At 40.7% G+C, this 23,200-nt stretch overlaps 1 protein-coding gene across 5 annotated transcripts in view; it reads right to left on the bottom strand.

Moving 5' to 3' along the window:
- The window catches only part of apc (APC regulator of WNT signaling pathway), a 216,515-nt gene that overhangs the window by 162,155 nt on the left and 31,160 nt on the right, over window positions 1-23,200 (bottom strand). For 4 of the 5 annotated variants that reach the window (XM_063068650.1, XM_063068647.1, XM_063068646.1 and 1 more), the window contains exon 2: window positions 19,083-19,169. The exons of the other annotated variant lie outside the window; for it this stretch is intronic. The gene's annotated coding sequence lies outside the window, so the exon portion shown is untranslated. The remainder of the gene's footprint in view (window positions 1-19,082; window positions 19,170-23,200) is intronic. 5 annotated transcript variants of the gene reach the window in all.

The following is a 23,200-nucleotide window of genomic DNA, read 5'->3' as shown; positions in this document are numbered from 1 at the left end:
TTTTAGGGGACAGGCCAAATTTCTTTAGCTTTCTCAGGAAGTAAAGGCGCTGGTGGGCCTTCTTGGCAATAGATTCTGCTTGGTTAGACCAAGTCAGGTCATTTGTGATATTGACCCCGAGGAACTTAAAGCTTTTGACCTGTACAACTTGCGCACCACCGATGTAAATAGGGTTGTGCAGTTCGCTACTCCTTCTGAAGTCAACAACCAATTCCTTCGTCTTGCTGACGTTGAGGGATACGTTATTGTCTTCGCACCATGCCACCAGGTTCTCAATTTCCTCTCTGTACTCAAACTCATCATTACCCGAGATATGGCCTACAATTGTGGTGTCATCAGCAAACTTATATATTGAGTTCGATGGAAACTTGGTTACACAATCATGGGTGTACAGTGAGTACAGCAGGGGGCTGAGTACACAGCCTTGCGGGGCACCAGTGCTCAAAGTGATTGTAGAGGAGAGCTTGTCCCCTGTTTATACGGCCTGGGTCCTGTCTGTGAGGAAGTTCAAGTTATCGTAATTTCACACACTTCTTGCCCTCTGAGACTTGGAACTTCTACCATACTGCTGGAGTCTTCCACAGTTAAGACTGATGAAAAATACCAATTCTGTTTGTCCACAATTTCATTGTCCCCTATTACTACTCTCCAGTATCGTTTTCCAGAGATTCGATATCCATTCTTGCCTCTCTTTTACACTTTATGTATCTGAAGAAACTTTTGGTATCCTCTTTAATTTTATTGGCTAGCTTACGTTCGCATTCCAAATTTACCTTGTGTGTTACCTTCTTAATTACTTTTTTTAGTTGCCTTCTGTTGGTTTTTAAAAGGTTGCCAATGCTCAAACTTCCTACTAATCTTTGCTCTATTTTCTGCCCTCTCTTTGGCTCTTATGTTGGCTTTGACTTCTCTCGTTAGCCACAGTTGTGCCATCTTTCCTTTAAAATACTTCTTCCTCTTTGGGATGTATACATCCTGGCCTTCCAAATTGCTTCCAGAAATTCCAGCTATTGCTGCACTGCTGTCATCCCTGCCAGTGCTGTTTTCCAATCAATTCTGGCCAGCTTCCCTCTAATGCGTCTGTAATTCCCTTTACTCCACTGAGATACTAATACATCTGACTTTAGTTTCTCCTTCTCAAATTTCAGGGCGAACTTGATCATATTAAGATCACTTTCCCCAAAAGGTTCATCAACCTTAAGCTCTCTTATCAGTTCTGGTTCATTGCACAACACCCAATCCAGAATAGCTGATCCTCTAGTGGGCTCAACCACAAGCTGCTCTAAAAAAAGTCATCTCGCAGGCACTCTAAAAATTCCATAGAACCAATGAACACTACAGCACAGAAAACAAGCCATTTGGCCCTTCTAGTCTGTGCCGAAACTTTATTCCACTAGTCCCACTGACCTGCACCCAGTCCATAACCCTCCAAACCTCTCCCATCCATGTATCTATCCAATTTATTCTTAAAACTTAAGAGTGAGCCCACATTTACCACATCAGATGGCAGCTCGTTCCGTACTCCCACCACTCTCTGAGCGAAGGAGTTCCCCCTAAACCTTTCCCTTTTCACCCTAAAGCCATGTCCTCTCGTATTTATCTCTCCTAATCTAAGTGGAAAGAGCCTACTCGTATTTACTCTGTCTATATCCCTCATGATTTTGTAAACCTCTATCAAATCCCCCCTCATTCTTATACGCTCCAAGGAATAAAGTCCTAACCTGTTCAATCTTTCCCTGTAACTCAACTCCTGAAGACCCAGTAACATTCTAGTAAATCTTCTCTGCACTCTTTCAAACTTACTGATATCCTTCCTATAGTTAGGAGACCAGAACTGCACACAATACTCTAAATTTGGTCTCACCAATGTCTTATACAACCTCACCATAACATCCCAACTCTAATACTTAATACATCAAAGTTGCTGGTGAACGCAGCAGGCCAGGCAGCATCTCCAGGAAGAGGTACAGTCGACGTTTCAGGCCGAGGCCCTTCGTCAGGACTCCTCCGTTGTAATTTGAGTCCTGACGAAGGGTCTCGGCCTGAAAAGTCAACTGTACCTCTTCCTAGAGATGCAGCCTGGCCTGCTGCATTCACCAGCAACTTTGATGTGTGTTGCTTGAATTTCCAGCATCTGCAGAATTCCTGTTGTTTGTGTTTCTAATACTTAATACTTTGATTTATGAATGCCAGGGTGCCAAAAGCCTTCTTTATAACCCTGTCTACCTGTGACGCCACTTTCAGGGAATTATGTATCTGAACTCCTAGATCCCTTTGTTCCTCCACACTCCTCAGTGCCCTACCATTTACTGTGTATGTCCTACCTTGATTTATCCTTCCAAAATGCAACACTTCACACTTGTCTGCATTAAATTCCATCTGCCATTTGCTGGCCCACCCCTCCAGTTGGTCCAAATCCCTCTTTGAAAGCCTTCCTTCATGTCCACAACACCTCCAATCTTAGTGCCATCAGCAAACTTGCTGATCTAATTTACCACATTATCATCTAGATCATTGATATACACAACAAACAACAATGGTTCCAGCACAGATCCCTGAGGCACAACACTAGTCACAGGCCTCCAGTCTGAGAAGCAATCATCCACTACCACTCTCAGTCTTCTCCCACACAGCCAATTTCAAATCCAGTTTACAACCTCTCCATGGATACCCAGTGTCTAAGCCTTCTGAACTAACCTCCCATGTGGTCCCTTTCCTGTAATCCAGCACCAACCCTGATTTTCCAAATCTACCTGCTTATTGAAGTCCCCCATGATATTGCCCTTTTGGCATGCATTTTAATCTCCCGTTGTAATTTGTAGACCACATCTTTCCTACTGTATGGGGGCTATATAAAACTTATCAGGGTCTTTTTGCCCTTGCAAAGGTGGAAATTGCAATAGCAATTTCTAGTTCTGTTCTAGATCCTATGAACCTCTGATATTTACACATCTCAAATATTGGCTGTAATGTATTTAATATTGAAGTAATATTTGAGTAATATTGTAAATATATTGTTTGATTAAGTTCTTGTTATTTAAATAATTAATTACGGGTTATGTTGTATGCAAAAGTACGTGAATGGCATGTCCTCACATCACATTACTAGTGCACATCTCGCTAAAGTAAACATGAAAATGACACACGTTATCCCCGAGCTCTCGTCTTTTACTTTCAAGAACTTTTATATTTTGGATTTACAAAACATAACAGTGGCAACAAGGAAGATATAAACTAACCCAAAACAACTACCTAGCGGTTGAAGTGCAACTAGGTATTAAGATTTTTTTTTAAAAAATGCACAGCATGAAACCATCGAGTTTACAAAAAAGTGCAGCATGTGCTCCTTCAGGAAGGGACAGAGACTGCTAAGTTTAAAAAATATACAGAAAATGGGTGAATTCACAGGTTCATGAACAATGAGTATTGGGTGATAATCATAAATTACAACAAAGCAGAAATGACTGGCTACATTGGAAAGACAGCTGCATTTGTTTGCATAAGAGATAACTGGATATTGTAAACTAAGAGAATTGAGCAGTATTTTAAAGTAAATAAAATAGCCAATGGAAAGAGAATGCCGATTTTGCTGAATGCAAAAGTTAAAAAAATATATAGTTTGCTTAGAAGTTTGACTGCTCCGACAAAAACAGCGGGAATGAGCTTTGCTGATATTGTGAAAGTAATTCAGAAACATTTAGAATTCAGACGATTGTTGATTGCAGAATGCTTTAGGTTTCATAAGCGGAATCAAAGGGAAGGAGAATCTATTTCAACATACATGGATGAACTTTTTTCTTTTTAAAACTTTTTATTGAATAAGTATACAAAAAGGTAAGCCATAAAGGCACTAATACATTGTTAGAATATAATAAAATTACAGGAGATATTAATACAAAAAAAAAAGATACAAACAATGTAATTTAAACATAACATACTAAGGTAACATAATAGTATACTAATTTTATATATATATATACCAATAGAGAAAAGGAAAAAAAAACCCCAAAAAAAACCCACCGTGCAACTAAACTAAAGAGCAAAGCAAAGCAATGGGCTAACTCGGAACCAAGCAGAGTTAAAAAACTTAAAATCACGTCCTCAATCCCGACCTCCATTAAAAACAGTAAAAAAAACAAGAAGGGTATATAAATATGGAGCAAAAAAAGAGAATAAAAAATTACATTAAATGAAAATATTGAATAAAAGATCTCCAGGCCTGTTCAAATTTAAATGAGGAATCATAAAGATTGCTTCTAATTTTCTCCAAATTCAAGCATAATATCGTCTGAGAAAACCAAAAAAAGGTAGTTGGAGCATTAAGCTCTTTGCAATATTGTAAGATACATCTTTTCGCCATTAAAGTAAGAAATGCAATCATTCTACGGGCTGAAGGAGAAAGATTACTGGAAATTTTAGGTAGTCCAAAGATAGCATAACAGTTTGAGCCAGGATATAAATTTCGAGCTAAAATTAAACATTTCAAGCACTTTAAATAAGTAAGGCCATTCTACTCTATCAAAAGCTTTCTCAGCATCTAAAGAGATAACACACTCAGGAACATTTTGTGAGGGGGTATAAACAATATTTAACAGTGTGCGAATGTTATAAAAAGAGTAATGACCTTTAATAAAACCCGTTTGGTCTTCCGAAATAATAAAAGGAAGTACTTTTTCTAATCTGTTTGCTAATAATTTAGAAAAAACTTTAGAATCAACATTTAATAAAGATATTGGTCTATAAGATGCACATTGAGCAGGATCTTTATCTTTCTTTAATATTAGAGAGATTGATGCTCTATTGAAAGATTCGGGAAGTTTACCAAGTTTTAATGAAGCCTCGAAAACCCTACAGAACCAAGGGACTAATAAAGGTGCAAAACATTTATAAAATTCTACAGTAAACCCATCAGGGCCAGGAGCTTTCCCCAAATTCATAGAGGAAATAACATTCTTAATCTCATCGGTGGTAATGGGAGTATCTAACATAGAAGACATAGCCTGTGAAATCTCAGGGAAGTCTAGGTTATCTAAAAAATCATTCATATATTTAGAGTCTCGAGGAGACTCTGATTGATATAAGGAAGAATAAAAATCACAGAAGGTTTGATTAATCCCCGCATGATCAAGTATCAGTCGGTCATTATGATTATAAATCTGATTAATTTGAGATTTAGCATAATTAGATTTCAATTGGTTACCCAGCAGTTTGCCAATTTTGTCAGTGTACATAAAATTCACTTCTTGTTTTCTTTAATTGGTTTACAATCGAGGACGAAAGTAATAAACTGTGTTCCATTTGAAGTTCAGTTCTTTGTTTATATAACTCCTCAGAGGGAGCTGTAACATATTTCTTATCAATTTCCTTAATCTTGTCCACAATTACCAACTCCTCCTGCTTCAGCTTCTTCCTCAAAGCAGCAGAATACAAGATAATCTGACCACGAATATAAGCTTTAAAAGTATCCCAAAGAATGTTCACAGAAATATCCTCTGTATAGTTGATTGTAAAAAAAAGATCAATCTGTTCATTCATAAAGTTAACAAAGTCCGAGTCCTGAAGCAACAGCAAATTAAAACGCCATTGTCTATTATTTTGTGTATTGGCCTGAATTTTAATAGAAAGCTTACGTGGAGCATAATCCGAAATGGTTATAGAGTCATAATCACATTTAATCACTGAAGAAATAAGACGAGAGTCAATAAAGAAATAATCAATTCTTGAATAGGAATGGTGAACATGTGAAAAAAAAGAAAAATCTTTTTCCTGAGGATGCAGAAAACGCCAAATGTCCGTCAACCCAGAATCAGAGAGGAATGAATTAATCAAAGTAGCACATTTATTAGGTAAGGTCCGTAGAGGAGCAGAACGATCCAAAGCTGGAGATAAACAGGTATTAAGATCTCCGCCCCAGATCAATGAAAACTCATTCAAATTCGGGAACTGATTGAATACTGATTTATAAAATTCCGGACAGTCCATATTAGGAGCATAAACATTAACCAAAACTACCTTTTTATTAAATAGTAGACCACTAACCAGTAGAAATCTACCATTCGGATCAGAAATAATGTTGTATAAAAGTAACTGAGGAGTCTATAAAAATAGAGACACCTCGAATCTTGGCGTTGGAGTTCGAATGAAACTGTTGTCCCTTCCAGAATTTAAAAAAACGTAGTCTGTCCCCCCTCCGCACATGGGTCTCTTGTAAAAATAAAATTTGTGCTTTAAGTCTCCGGAACACTTTAAAAACTTTTTTCCTTTTAATAGGATGATTAAGACCATTAGTATTCCAGGAGACAAAATTAATAATAGACTCCATAAACCCTAAAGTCAACCCGCAACAAGGAGGATTGACGATAGGCTCGACCCATGAACCCGGAAAGGGAACAGAACAAATAAGAGATACCGGGAAGGAGAACGCAACCAATACTTCAATAGTGTACATAGCCCAAGAAGAAAGAAACTACAACGTGAAGCCCCTCCCACCACCCCACCCCACGACCCCAAGGCTAAATCTAACACAGACCAGCCAGAAAGAAGCAAGCACTAAAACTACCCCCATGACTTCCGGTATACACTCCCTAAAAAAAGTGTAAATATAAAAAAGATCAGCTAGTTATAAAACAGTAAAAGAATAAAAAAAAGGTAAATCAATTAAAACAAACACTTAATATAACAGAGAAAAAGCCAGAAAATATAAAAAAAAACGCAACAAACCCCAGACCCTATGAGTAAACAAAAAAAAATGAAATTATTAACATAAACTAGTTATGAAAACCTACAAAAAGAAGTAGATTTAAAAACTACAAAATTTAAGGCCTCAAAGGAAATACGTAGAATGACGGTGAGGGAATAACCACCCAGAATCCCCTGGGAAAAAGAAAGGAATGACGCAGATAGAAAGAAAGTTTAGCAACCATATTAATTAATCCAAAAATAAACTTTTCTGCCCATATAAGGCAAAAAAAAATTAAGACTGACAAATTCACAACCTCCGATCAAACGGAGATAGTTAAAAATTACGATTAAGATGTTGAAGGTGAAAATTGATCCAGATAACTCTGGGCATCCGATGGAGATTCAAAAAAACGGAGGGCTCCATCCAACGTACGAATCCTTAGACGTGCAGGGTAAAGCAGCGCTGGTTTTAAATCCACCTTGTAGAGTTCCGACATCACAGATCTATAACGAACCCGTTGATCCCGAATTGGTTTACTGAAATCCTCCACGAATCGGAACTTAAGATCCAAAAAATCAATGTAACCTTTAGATCGAACGAAATGAAACAGTTTCTCCTTGTCTTGAAAGTAATGAAAGCGTAAGATGACATGTCGAGGTTTATCTAACTTAGACGAGTATGATGGAACTCTGTGAACGCGATCCAATAACGGTGGTTGGTCAGGAAATACAGTAGGAAATGCATCTTTTTTAAAAGTTGAGAAAAATACTTCATAGGGTTATCAGATTCAACAGCTTCACGTACCCCAATCATTCGAAGATTCTGCCGTCGCATTCTGGATTCTAAGTCAGAGTTTTTAAAGGTCAGAAAGTCAAGTTTCTTCTTCATTACATTAATTGTTTCTTCGATTTTCTCCATCTTAAGTTCATGTTGTTGCGTGGATTTTTGAAGATCAGATATAGCCCACTGATGTTCCGTAATAGATGTTTGTATCTTATCGATTGAATCGGCAATTTTCTGGAAATTGATTGAAATTTCCGCACGAATCAGCTCCGCAACAGAGGTTGAAATTTCCGCACGAATCAGCTCCGCAACAGAGGTTGAAATTTCCGCACGAATCAGCTCCACAACAGAGGTTGAAATTTCCCTTTGAATTAGCTCCGATATAGCTTTCAAAGTCAACGGTGGTTCAGTCGGAGGAAAATCGGTACCTTTCGGTCTAACCAGAGGTTTGCCGTCCTTCCCGTTTTTTCCATTTTTAGACATAGCAGACCTTAAACGCATCCGATTATCAAAGAGCCCAATTTATTTCAAAATATTGTAAAAGTCGATACCTTAATGGTTAATTAAAATATAGCTGATCATTAGAAGAAAAACTCAGAGGTAATGGAGCGAATCAAGAACACGACTTCACTCCATGAGCTCTACCGGAAGTCTCATGGATGAACTGAAGAGATTGTCTGAACATTGTCAGTTCAGTGATGGACTTAACAATGCACTGAGGGATCGATTCATTTGTGGAATCTTACAAGAAAGCATTCAAAGAAATCTTACAAGAACGGATCCTAACTGAAGTACTACTCACATTTATAAGAGCAGTTGAAATCACTATCAATAGAAAAGGCACGCAGGGATGCAACAGAGTTGCAGTCAGGAATGAAAGTGAGCATGAACAAAACTGCAATGTCTAAACAGAAACCAGTCTGGCCAAACAAGTTGTGTTATCAATGTGGCAGGGGCTCATGTACACCAGACCAATGCAGATTTAAAGGCAAAATTTTCAGAAAATGCAACAAAATAAAACACACACAAATAGCATGTTGGGCAGACAAACATAAATGGACTGCACAGGGAAGAGAAAAAATATTTTTAAAAATCAAGTTGCAGTTTCAAAAAGAGAACTAATCTGCATGCTGTTGATGAAAAGTCTTATAATGATGAGAGTGAAAGAGAATTGCGTAGCCATGAGATTTACAATGTGAAAACTAACAACAGACAAGAAATATGGCTTACACCAGAAGTGAATGGCAAATTAATTAAAAAGGAATTGGACACTGCCTTGCAGCAGACACAAAATACTGGAGGAACTCAGCAGGTCAGGTGAAACATCAACTGTATTCTTTTCCTGGATGCTGCCTGGTCTGCTGAGTTCCTCCAGTATCTTGTGTGTGTTGCTTGGATTTCCAGCATCTGTAGATTTTCTCTTGTTTGTGATTAGACACTGTCTTGGAAGTTTCAGTTATTCCATAAAATTGAATTTGAAAGGCAGTTCAAAAATACTGAACTAAAGCCTGCAGACATCCAAAGAACTTAGACTGGATAAAAGATCATTAGATTAAATTATGAAGACACGCAGTCCTCTTTTATTGTCATTGAGTAATGCATGCATTAAGGAATGATACAATATTTCCTCCGGTGTGATATCACAAAACACAGGACAGACCAAGACTGAAAAAAAACTAACAAAACCACATAATTATAACATATAGTTACAACAGTGCAACAATATCATAACTTGCTGAAGAAGTCCATGAGCACAGTAAAAAGTTCAAAGTCTCTCAAATGTCCCACATCTCACGCAGACGGGAGAAGGAAGAAAAACTCTCTCTGCCATGCCCGACCACAGTCCGACTCTGAGTCGTCCGAAAACTTCGAGCCTCCGATCAGCTCTCCGACACCAAGTACGGAGCACTATCTCTATCCGAACGATTCGACCTCCTTCTCGGTTGCCAAAAGCAGGAATGGCCGGGGATTTTGAGGCCTTCCCTCTGAAAGATTCCTGACCGTGCAGTAACGACAACAGCGAACCAGCGTTTCAGAAATTTTTCCAGATGTTCCTCTGTGCTTTCATGTCCATCTCCATCAAATCAGAATTGCCCACGGCCCCTATTTAACAGATACGATATAATTTTTCATCGGAGGGCTGCGCACGCACGGCGCGCTGCTCTCTCTCCTCCCGCCATGGATTTGACATTCGTAACAATGAAATACAACAAGCCACACTGGGCTTGTATATGATAAAAAAACAAGAGGGCCAACATTGTGGGGGTGTGATTGGCTCAGACAACTACAACTTGATTGGAGATCCACCATTATTTGCAGACCACTTCTGCTGTAATAGAGTCAACTGAAAGTGAATTAAGAAAGGTACTGGACGATGCCACAGCAGTGTTCAAGAACGGCACTGGACAACTCAAACACATCAAGGGTAAAATAGTGTTAAATGAAAATGCCACACCCAAGTTTTACAAAGTCAGTCTGGTTTCGTATTCCATCCGTGATAAAGCAGCCAGTCAGCTAGATCACATGGAGGTTGAAGGAATTCTTTCCAAGTTTCAATAGAGCCATGGACAACACCAGTGGTCCCAGCAGCCAAGAGAAATGTGTCAGTCAGGATCTGTGGTGATTTTAAGGTCACTATCAAACAAGAAATGATAGTTGATCAATATCCACTGCCCAGGAAAGAGCATATCATCGCAAACTTTTCGGGAGGAAAACACTGCAGCAAAGTAGACTTAGATGAGGCCTACCTGCAGCTGGAGATGGAAGAAGGGTCCATAATAGGCTTATTTTTGAAGTAACTTCTGCACCTGCACTCTGACAGAAAACTACGGACGAGGTGCTACAAGGCTGTCCAGGCACGCAGTGTTACCTGGGTGACATCATTTTTACTGGTAAAGATAACAAGGAAGATTTCCGAAATCTCAAAGAGTGTTAAAAACAGAAGATTACAGACTCAGAGCATGACGCAACAAGTGTTTTTTTTTAAATGAAATGTCACTTACTGTGGTCACAGCATTGATGCACAAGTATGCTGAGAAAATTCAAGCAAGGGTGGATTCCCCAAGGCCAAAGGACATGGCAAAGTTGTGGTCCTTTTTAGGATTTGTCAATTACTACAACAGGTTCCTGCCAAACCTGGCTTCTATGCTCTACCCCTTAAACTCATTATTACAGATCAGAAAGAAACATCAATGGACAAAACGGTGTGAGGTGGCTATCAAAAATGTAAAGGAAATTATGATGGCAGACAATGTACTCACGTATTATGATCCACATCATCTAGTGAATCTTGCCTGTGACACCTCACCTTATGGTATAGGTGTAGTCATGTCACATTTTATGAGTGGTGGAAGTGAACACCCTTGAACTTTTGTGTCACATTCCCTTACCGCTGCAGAGAAAAATTACGTACAGATTAACAGAGAGGCCTTGAGTCCGGTTTGGGGTGCAAAACAGTTCAACCAGTACCCGTATGGGAGAAAGTTATCCTCATAACTGGTCAAACACTAGTATCCATTTTCAATCCATTGAAGCAGCACAAATACGGAAATAGGTTCCATTTCTTTGGCGCACAACTACAAGCTCAAATTCAGGAGGACAACTAACCATGGAAAAGTCTTCTTTACCCTTGGAAAAGGAAGTAGCTGAAGAATTTACAAAGGAGGACACACCTGTTGATATATTTTCCCCAAATGCAAATCGAAAGTCTCCCTATTACGGCAGATGATCCAAAGAGAAACTAGAAAAGACTCCACGTTGTCTATATGGCAACCCAAAACGACTGGAATATGCAACAGTAAACCCTCTTCACCCATCTGTACCAGCGCTGGGATGAACTTGCACTTCGAGGTTGTCTTATGTGGGGATTGAGAGTTGTTGTACCATCCAAGGTGAGAGCTAAAGTGTTGGAGGAGCTACACGCCTGTCATCTAGGTGTGGTCAAAATGAAAGCACTGGCTCAAAGCTGTGTCTGGTGGCCTGGAATAGATCATCAGATCAAGCAACTTGCCATGCAGTGTTTGTGATACCAAAACTTCCAGAAGATGCCAAGAGCAGCATATCTCCATCCCTGGCAATGGCCTGCACTGCACTGGCAGAGGATTCATGTGGACTTTGCTGGATCAATCACGGGCACAAATTTCATGGTAGTAGTGGACACAGCTACAAAGTGGCCAGAAGTGTTTCCAATAGCCTCGCACATAAGTAAGAAGCCTCTTCTCAAGAATTAGTGTTCCAGAACACTTAGTCAGTGACAATGGACCACAGTTTGTTGTAGAGCAGTTTAGGCATTCCAGAAAATGAATGAAATAAGACATGTATCTGCACCATACCATCCAGTTACAAATGGCTTGGCAGAAAGGGTTACCCAGAGTCTAAAAGATGCACTGCAAGTAATGTCAGCAGAACACACTACATTAACACCAAATCAGAAGCTTGTCAATTTCCTCCTTGCATATCTCAATGCAGCAAATTCCACAACCAACAACTCACCTGTTGTGCTATTCCTGGGTCATCCCTTGTGCTCAAGCTTGGATCTCTTCAAGCCAATCACAGGAGAATGCAGGACAAACAGCTGAGACAAACTGAGGGCTCATCAAACAAGGAGGTTTGACATTTCACTCCTGGACAAGCAGTCCTGGTGAGGGACTACAGAGGTGACTGAAAGTGTGTACTCTGAATGAATGACAGCAGTACTAGACCACTCTCCTAAACAGTGAAGATTGCATCTAAAATCACCTGGAGAAAACAAATCGATCAGTTGAGAGCAGAATCAACTGTTAGAGAAGAAAAGTGGCCAGAGCTGTCAGACCCACTTCCGGCAGTCCAGAATCAACTCCTACAATCAGAAGATGCCAACAGCAGCACCCCTCCATCCCTGGCAATGGCCTGCATTGCACCGGCAGAGGATTCACCTGGATTTTGCTGGATCAGTCATGGGTACAAATTTCACAGACCCCAGAACCTGAGATTGTTTCACAGCCGTAATCTCACCTGCCAAGCAAAATGATCTCCCTCATCAGTAAAGATATTATTCCACCAAAGTAAGAAAGCCTCCACAGCGATTAAATCTTTAGGCCTCAATGGGATAATTTAAAATTTACTATGCTGTGGATAGTGGTTGTATTATATAGTTGTGCCTGCGTGTGCATGTGCATTGATATGTATTCTATATTGAGTTTATAGCCAAAGCAGAGAGGAATGTTGTGCATTTAATATTTCAGTAATATTTGAGTAATATTGTAAATATATTTGATTAAGTATTCTTGTTCATTTAAGTAATTCATTATGGGTTATTTGTGAAAGTATGTGAATGGCAAACATCATCACACCACCACGTCAAGTGTCTGTCCACTAAAGTAAAAACAAAATTATGACATGTTATCCGCAGGCTCCTGATTTTATTTCTCTTCCAATTACTTTTACGTTTTGGACTTACAGAACTTAACATTGGTGTCTTGAATATTCCCAAATTTAGCACTACGACTGACTTCCTTTCCTAAGGCTTCCTGTTTCTCTAGCTATTCCATTAAGATGCTCCTGAAACTTCTTTCTGACCAAATTCTTGTTTTTTAGGTGTTCCGGTACAAATTTTTTATAACATTTCTTTGAAACAACTTAGGACATTAGCCTTTTTAAGCATGCTAGATAAATAAAAGTAATGGTACAGAAATACTGTATTGTGCATGGAACCTTGGAATATTATGACTTCAGTTCAGCCATATTCATCTCATCAACTAGTTTAAAAGTGTTGCAAGAACAATAAGCTTAATAACATTTACTTATAATATGCAATAGTCAATATTTATACCTTAACTGAAATCCCACAAGTTGATCTTACAGTACTAATATGGAGCATCTCCATCATGTAGAGAAGTGCAAATATACTTTGTATTCCTCCACAATCCATCAGCTCCCACTAGCAGAGTTTCTAATATCAGGTCCTTAAAAAGTTTCTTCAAATCATATTTGCCATAAATTTAATTCCCAGCAATAACTAGCAACATGTTCAACAAGGAACAATTGCAAAAGTACCATCCTGCATACTAGTACTACAGTCATAAACTCTTGCCCTTGAGTCCTTAAGCATTTAATTAAATTGATGATTGAAAACAACAAAATGGCAACAGTGAACAAGCAGGAACAGCAATTAACCCAGGTAAGTACCGTGGAAAAAAAATTAGCTCAGACACTCCGAGCACAATGGCCTTTTCATAGGACACAAAAGCAGGGATTGCTTGGTCATTCTGTAGCTGAAAAGTGGGATTCCAGACACAGAAAATATTTACAAAAATTTGCAAGAAAGGAATATCTGAAGTTAACCTTATCTTATTTTTTATATCTTTCATAGTAACCTTGAAAGCTTTCACAAAATTGATATTGGAGCTCTTCGGGTAAACTGCACTTTTACATTTTTCTACAACAGTGTCCACCAAATCTTTTTCAAAACTGATCTTGGAATATGGGAATTCAATGTGCAAGTTTCAATTCACTGGGTAAACATTCACAGATCAGGAATTTAAAAAAAATCTAAGTTGAGTACAAAGGCACTCAAATTAAAAATACATTTTTATGGAAACAAGGAAGCTTTTTCGAACTGGAATTCTTTAAAATTGATTCAGTTGAAACAGTAGAATTTTTGTAAGCATTGCCCTGCAATGCATTTAACAGAAACTGGTGGGAAATGCTCTCCGGAATGCTTCCAATAACCAAATTTTCATCAGACACACTGAGTGACAAAATTCCCACATTATCACGCAAGTACTGCATTGTAAAGAAAAAAGCAAGGTACATTCCACAGGAATTAATGAGTGAACTATTAAATTGTCTCCATTTTGCAATTGCTTAAACAACACCTCATTACTTTGACAACAGCCAGTAATATAGCAAATACATTTTTTCCTTCATAGCCTTAAGAAAATTTAATTAAGCATCTCCAATGACAATAAAAATGCTGAACACCTATTTATCACTAATTCTAATCATTGTAAATCATCCATTTTAAGTACCTTTTTTAAACAGATATTAAACATTATTATTGATGTGATTCCCAAGCATTCATATCTAAGATTAATCTACCACCTTCATATTATTGAACCCAACTAACTTTCCATAAGGAAAGTACATTTAACCACACTAATTAAATAATATAATTATTCTAATGCAGGAAAAAAGTAGAAGTGATTGTCAGCTCTGTTCTACATTCATCAGCAAGAGGGAAATCTTTTTTTACAAATAACCAATTCCATCTCCAGTGCAGCCAGCTATAGAACAATTATAAATGGCTAACTCCTGTTCCAAATTATTATAATCACAGTTTAAAGAATTCAATCTACTTTTTCAAGTTTGATGTTCCTTGCAATTATTTTATTATTTTATTGCACATTTAGCCATCAGATTGAAAACCTCTCAAGGTCTCTCCATTGTTATCTGACATTTTCCCCTCATCAGATAATGAATAATCATCAATATGTGAAGCAAACCTCATAGATATTTGGCACAGAATGCATTTCTTCAGTTTGAAGGGAGAATATTCTGGAAGTCACCTGAAATTAGGCCAGATGGGTAGAGACTGGGAACAAAAAGGGTGGCGTCACTTTACTAGGGATGTATTTACAAATCACTTAACAGTCAAAGGAGATCAATGAACAGATACGTAGGGAATAACAAAAGATGCATTAAAATAGGGTAATAGTAGGTGGGGAACTTTCCAAAATATTAGCAGGGACTGCACGGCTCAGAGGGGGCTAAGTCTTTGAGGTATGGCCAGGAGAGTTTCTTGACATAATATGCAAATAGACCAATGGGGAAAGGAGTATTTACTGGACCTTGTCTTGAGAAAATGCAGCTCGTCAGGAGGATGGAGTGTCAATGGGGAGCATTTTAGAGATGGTAATCATAACTCCATGTGTTTTAAAGAGGTTATGGAAAAAGATAAGGAAAGACCAGGTATAGAAGGTCTTAAATGGGGGAAGGCCAACTTCATTAAAGTAAGACAGGCCAGGAGCATCGAGTAACTAATTCCAATGATCATGAATCATAGTGGGAAGCATTCAAAGGAAAAAATGTACAGTGAGAGAAGGCTAAAGGTAACAAGTACAAGAAAAGAACTCTGGATGTTGAAAGATATCAAAGATTGAGTGAACAGAAAAGCAGCAGCATATAGCAGGTATAGTGAGGCCCATTAAGAATGGAGGCAAATAGGGAGACATTTAAAAAGAAAATGAGACAAATAAAGAAATATCACTTGCAGGCAAAGGCAAGTCCAAAGGTGATTTATATGCATGTTAAGGACAAAAGAATAATCAGGGAAAAATTTGGGTCCATTCAAGGTAACAGGAGTAACCTGTGTGCGAATCAGAATGAATAGACAGTCCTAAATTCATCGTGATTTACAAATTAAATGTACCTTATAGCTGGATAAATCAGTGAAAAGGAAAGTTACCACAAATGGGATTACTCAATGCCATAGCAAACTTAAAGGTGGATCAATGCTCAGGACCGGAGAACATTTGCTCTGGCTTCTGGGAGGCTGGACATGAGATATTGGATAACCAGTGGATTGCGAACCTGGTACCCCTTTTCAAGTTTGGCAATTTCAGACATGTGAGCCCAACATCAGCAGGGAAGTTACTGGAGGGATTAATTAAATCCTAGAAAGGCAGGAACTGATCAGAGTAAGTCAGCATGGCTCTCTAAGGGGTCAATATGGTTTGACCAATCTTATTGAATTTATTGAGACAATAAAACATTCTGATTAGGTCAATACAAAAGATGTGATATATGGGGTTAGAGCCCATATTAGCATGCAGAGCTAGTTAGCAACTGGGATTCAAAATTGGCTTGGAAAGGGAAGGCAGAGGACAATGGCAGAAACAACAATCTGCTGAAGGAACTCAGAAGTCAAGCAACATGTGTGTATGTGTGTGTGTGGTGGGGAAGAGGGTGGAAATGCTTCAGATCAAATCCTTGCATCAGGACTGAAGATAGAGGGAGGACAGACAGTATGAGGGAGCAGTGATAAAGAATCCAGAGGCAATAGTTGGACTGAGGAGTGGTGTAGAGGTATGAAGGTAATGGGCAGATTGAGGTCAGGGAGTAAAAGGAAGATGGATCCAGGAAGGACGTGGATAGGGTGATAATCAAGAACTCAATGGCTACGAGTGCTGAATCTGAGAATGGGAACTATTAAGGGAGAGGTGAAAGGCAGATGGAACTGTGGGGTGGGCGGGGGGTAAGAGAGGAGAACGAGTGGGTGAAATGTGTGTGGGTCATTAGTTCATCAGTGGATGGAACACAAACTCTGTGGCAAAAAACTATTCAGTCTGTACTTGTGATTCCAACAAACTCTCTCACATTATACTTGGATCTATCATCTTATTCCTCTATTGCAAAACCCAGAATCCATTTGCATTCTGTTCTCCTGAAATTAACATTGTGACTGCTACCACATACTCAAAGACCTTCCTGACTTTTTAAACAGTCATTTTCATTCTAATTTTAATTACAAACATAAAGATCTTATTGTATCTACACATTCAAAGCCCTTCAATCTAAAAAAGCTGCAGTAGATGACCCCTCGGTTTTTATTCCTATGTAAGAGGCAATCTGCTTGAATTCCTCAAGTACTTATGTATCTGTAAATATTTTGGCCGGCTGGTGTTGAGGTGGCATCAGTACTGGACTTCAAGGCAGATGGTCCTGAGTTCGAACCCAGCTGGATCCCAACCTGGGGAGCAGCAGTATCTGTGTAGAAGAAAGGCCTACTTCCATATCTTGTCACCAAAATCCTATAGACAACTACACTCTCCACAGAGTTGCCATGAGTTGATGACGACTCAACAGCATTCATCAACAACAAATATTTTCATATCACCTTTTGTAATTCTATTCTATTCATTTAATATAGAGAATAGAACACTGCACAGATACAGTACTGTGCAAAAGACTTAGCCACATATATATAGCTAGGGTGCCTAAGACTTCTGCACAGTACTGTAGTATTTTTATGTACTGCACTGTATAGCTGCCACAAAAAAAAAACAAATTTAATGACATACGTGAGTGATATGAACCTGATTCTGATGTGGGTCTCTATTGTGGACTGAGAATGTGAAGAGGGCAGGGAGAGGGGAAATCATGGTTGGGAAAAGGCAAAGGGAGGGGGGAGGGAGTGGAAAGCACCATAAGGACATTCTGAAATGATTAATAAACCAATTGTTTAGAATCAAATGACCTCGCTGGGTGTCTCAGGGCCGGGTGTGTCTGCACCCTCATCACCCCCTGCCCGGCACTCCTCCACTGCCAGCTATCCCACACCTCTCCCGCAGTGCTCCATCCTCACCACTCCTAACTACTTGGCTTTCTACTGAAACATGCTGGCTCATGAAACTTTCAATCACAAAACTTTTCAAATACCTTTGTATATTTGCTCAACTACAGACATTTGGAACTGTAGCTGCTGAGTTCAGGATATTTAATTAAAGAGACAATGCATTTTCTCTCTATCAGAAATAACACATCTGTTATTCTGAAGTTCTTTATTCCTGTGCTTGAGCTTAATCTTATTATACCACCTCAATGTCCTTAGTAAATGCATTATACATCACATATACTAATGTTAAATATAATTTTGCACTTAATTAACCAACATTATTACCTGTTTTACACCATTCTACATTCTAGTTGTACTGCCATCTGTTACATATTTACTTTGGGAATAAACCCAAAAATATTAACTTTAAAATCATATTGTTTATTGAAAAATCACAAGGTGGTAAGACTATTCAATTCGTAAATTTTATTGCAGTGAAATAATTTAAATTACAAAACTTCATTTCAGCACATTTACCTGATTTGACCTCCCTGAACTTACCAGCAAACTTTAATGAATTTCAATTTACCAGGGCCTCAGAAAAATATCAGGAAAAAATGTTTTACAATACATTGCAGCAAAAATTTCCACAGCAGGTCTGCAACACTGAATACTGGAACCAGTTATTTTCTGCACAATATATTAGAAGCATACCTACAAATACTCATTTAATTAGTAGTTAGAATATCACATTTCAGACATCTGAGTAAAAGATAAATTTCTTTTGGGAAGAATTCCATTCAATAGTGTAGAGAATAATTTTTATTCTTTAACCAAGTATTACTATATAGAGTTTTATCTTTGAGCTGATTTTTTTAAACTGTTAATCCAACTAGTAATATATTTACTGATTCCATTAAAAAGAAAAAGCTAACAAAATTTCTGGCATAAACCAAGTTATTTTTGAATTGTTAGCTCAGATTTTGGCAGCAACATGCCAAAGATAACTATCCATATATTTGTTTTTACTATGAGTCCAAGAATTTTTCTAAACAAACTGTGGTATTCCACCCAAATCATCTAAATTCCCTTGCCTTCAGATTTTTATTATGCTCATAGATTAAAATGCCTGAAATAAAAAAAAGTGAGAGCTTGTCAGTAGTAACTTATATCTCACCTTCAAACTAGCATAGTACTTCCTGCTTGATTCCAATCATCATATCTAACATTACAACAAAAGGTCTCTCCAAATACCATGTGCCTATTAAAAAAACATATTAGTAAAAATCTGAATGTTGCACTTACAGGAAAATGGCCACAAAAGATGCAACAAATGGATGTAGTTTCTCTTATCCAAGACTTAATTCACCAACAGGAACATGTCCAATATATCTGAGAAAGTGAAAAAGATCAAAATTTTCAACTGAAAACCAACTTCCTTTGCAAATATGATTGTATTCCAATATAAAGTAAATTATAGGCAATTAACTATACATTTCATGTTGCCATTTCTTTTCCAGTGTGAATAAATATGGGATTAAATTAAAGGATGGAGAGTTAAAGGCAAGCCTGAAACAGGCTGAAATCTGAGCTAGATTTTAAAACTTTAAGGAAATCAAGGATTACGAGAAATGGGCGGGAAAGGGAAGTTGAGGCCCAAGTGAAATTAACAAAGCTCAAGGAGCCATTTTGACAATTCGTGGTTTTTAATCTTATGCTTTTCTATACCTTGATTACAATACTTCCTAGGAAATGGTACTGGGATTCAATTTTAACATGCTTTTAAACCACCTCAGAAATGGAACAAAAAAAAATCACTAAAAGCAATGAATATAGCTCACAAAACCTTGACTTTTATAAAATGGGAGTTGTTACACTACAAGTTATGCTTCGCTTATAGATAAGAGAAGTTATTCACCTCATTTGGAGTACTGTATAGCTCAAAAATGATACTTATTTTGGAAAGATCAGGAAGGCAAACTGACCAGAATAATATCATGAAACCAAATATTAAATTTTGAAAGTAGGTTGGCTGCAAAAAAAAACCCTTTGTATTCCCTACATGTAGAAGGCTGCAGGGTTATCTAACTACAGTGTTAAATTGATGAATTTATCAGAGAAACAATTTAATATGGTGAGAAATCTGACGTTTTGCTGCTGGACAGCACTCCTAGATAGAACTCTTCATGGAGTTGTTTGGACGTGCAAACTTGAACTTGATATTTTATACTTTTTTGAAAATTCCAACATGGTGCAAAAGGTATACACCTCTTGATTTAAAAGCAACCACCATGACAGCCTTGATAAACAAAGCACAACTTGGAAGGTGGTGTGGCGACCCACTTTCTGGCACACACGAACCGGCTCACAACAGCGCGCGCAGGCAGGGGGCCGGCAGCAAAAAGGGCGCCAAGCCATCTTCACCAGCAGGGGGAAAATCCCGCGCGCAGAAAGGGTCTGGGAATATACATTCCCCACAGTAGTCCCGCCCAGGGAGGGCGGGAATGGGAAGGCTTTAAAGCGGGCCACGAAGTCTGAATAAATCTCTTCATCGCAACTCTAACTCACCGACTCCGTGTGGTTATTCTAGCGCTGTGTGTAGCACATCGCTACAATTGGTGACCCCGACGGCCCAAACGATATTTGGACCAGAGGTGACCGACGCTGCATCTGTTCACGCAGTTTCGTTAAAACTGCCAAGCTTCTGGACGCTGCGACCCCAATTATGGTTCGAACAAGCAGAAGCACAATTCCACATTCGGCAGATAACCTCGGAGTCCACTCACTACTACTACGTGCTGAGCTCCCTCGACCAGGAGACTGCTGCACAAGTTGAGGAGTTTATACAGTCGCCCCCGGAGGACGGCAAATACACAGCATTCAAAGCCCTGCTCATAAGGACTTTCGAACTCTCACGGCGCGAGCGAGCACGCCGCTTAATGCACCTGGATGGTTTGGGAGACAGGCCGCCGTCAGCATTAATGAACGAGATGCTGGCCCTGGCTGAAGGGCACAAACCCTACCTCATGTTTGAGCAGGCGTTCCTAGAGCAACTTCCCGAGGACATATGCTTGCTGCTGTCCGACGCAGATTTCAGCAACCCCCGGGAGGTGGCGGCCCGAGCAGATGTGCTGTGGAATGCCAGGAAAGAGAGAGGGGCATCCATCACACAGATCACCAAGCCGCGTGCCCAACGACAGACCAGACCAGGCCCGGCAGCAGAGCCTACAAAACCCGGTGACGGGAGTGAGGAGCCCAACGAACAATGGTGTTTCTACCACCAGCGGTGGGGCACAGAGGCCTGCCGCTGCAGACCGCCCTGCAAATTCCCAGGAAATGCCAGGACCCAGCCGCCGCTGATGGCTACGGCGGCTGGCCATCAGGACAGCCTCCTGTACGTCTGGGGACGCTGCTTTTTGGTCGACACCGGAGCGGAGATCAGCGTCTTACCTCCAACGAGTTACGACACCCGCAACAGAGAACCGGGACCCACCCTGAGGGCCGCTAATGGCAGCACAATACGAACCTACAGCACCCGCACGGTGCGGCTACAGTTCAGCTCCAGCCGGTTCACCTGGGACTTCACACTGGCCGCCGTGGCCCAACCACTGCTGGGGGCAGATTTTCTACGAGCCCACAGACTGCTGGTCGACTTGCAAGGGAAGCGATTAGTCCACGCCAAGACTTTTCAAACGTTCTCCCTGGGTGAAGCACAGTTGCCAGCCCCACACCTGGACTCCATCACGCTGTCCGACGATGAATTCACCAGGGTCCTGGCGGATTTCCCATCAATACTGACAACGCAGTTCACGGCAGCCATGCCCAGACACGGAGTACAGCACCACATCCCGACCCAGGGACCACCCCTCCACGCCCGTGCTCGAAGGCTTCCCCCGGACAAGCTCCGACTGGCGAAGGAGGAGTTCAAGAAGATGGAGGAATTAGGGATCATACGACAGTCCGACAGCCCATGGACCTCCCCCCTTCACATGGTGCCCAAGGCAACCGGGGGGGCTGGAGACCATGCGGTGACTACCGCAGACTGAACGAGGCTACAACGCCAGACCGCTACCCTGTGCTGCACATTCAAGACTTCGCAGCAAACCTACACGGCGCAAGGATCTTTTCCAAGGTAGACCTCGTCCGGGGATACCATCAAATCCCTGTACATCCGGACGACATCCCCAAAACAGCGCTTATCACCCCGTTTGGACTTTTCGAATTCCTCCGAATGCCGTTTGGTCTAAAGAATGCCGCACAGACTTTCCAGCGGCTAATGGACGCAGTGGGACGCGACCTGGACTTTGCATTCATCTATTTGGACGACATCCTCATAGCCAGCAGTAGTCGGCAGGAGCATCTGTCCCACCTCCGCCAGCTCTACTCCCGCCTGAGTGAATTCGGCCTTACAATCAATCCAGCCAAATGCCAGTTCGGACTCGACACCATCGACTTCCTGGGCCACAGGATTACTAAAGACGGGGCAACCCCGCTGCCCGCCAAGGTAGACGCAGTCCGCCACTTCCCCCGACCCAACACAATCAAAGGCTTGCAGGAATTCGTGGGTACGGTGAACTTTTACCACCGTTTCCTCCCCTCAGCAGCCCGAACCATGCGCCCCCTGTTCACCCTGATGTCGGGTAAGGGCAAGGGCAATACCTGGGACAAAGAGGCCGCAACCGCTTTCGTTAAAACCAAAGAAGCCTTGGCAAACGCCACGATGCTAGTGCACCCCAGAACGGACGTTCCTACTGCCCTCACGGTGGACGCATCCAACACAGCGGTTGGTGGAGTGCTGGAACAACTCATCGAGGGTCGCTGGCAACCCCTGGCGTTCTTCAGCAAACACCTACGACCACCCGAACTCAAATACAGTGCTTTCGACCGGGAGCTATTGGCACTATACCTGGCAATCCGGCATTTCAGGTACTTCTTAGAAGGTAGGCCCTTCACCGCATTCACAGACCACAAACCGCTTACCTTTGCGTTCATTAAGGTGTCCGACCCCTGGTCGTCCCGCCAGCAGCGACATCTGTCCTACATCTCCGAGTACACGACGGACATCCGGCATGTCTCTGGAAAGAACAACGTAGTGGCGGACGCACTTTCCAGACCTACCATACAGGCCCTGTCCCAGGGGGTGGACTATGCAGCGCTGGCAGAGGCACAGCAGGCAGACGCTGAGATTCCCAGTTACAGGACTGCAGTCTCCGGTTTACAGCTTCAAGACCTCCCCGTAGGCCTAGGTGAGAGGACCCTACTATGTGACGTAGCTACCGGCCAACCCCGCCCTGTCGTCCCAGCAGCCTGGCGTCGGCGGGTTTTCGAGTCCATTCACAACTTAGCGCACCCCTCCATCAGGACAACCGTCCGGCTGGTCTCCAACAGGTTCGTGTGGCATGGACTTCGTAAGCAGGTCAGTG

This window comes from Mobula hypostoma, chromosome 16, assembly GCF_963921235.1.
Source record: "Mobula hypostoma chromosome 16, sMobHyp1.1, whole genome shotgun sequence".
Classification (NCBI taxonomy): Eukaryota; Metazoa; Chordata; class Chondrichthyes; order Myliobatiformes; family Myliobatidae; genus Mobula; species Mobula hypostoma.
Note: the sequence above shows the minus strand (reverse complement) of the source record. Positions and strands in the feature narration are given on the sequence as shown.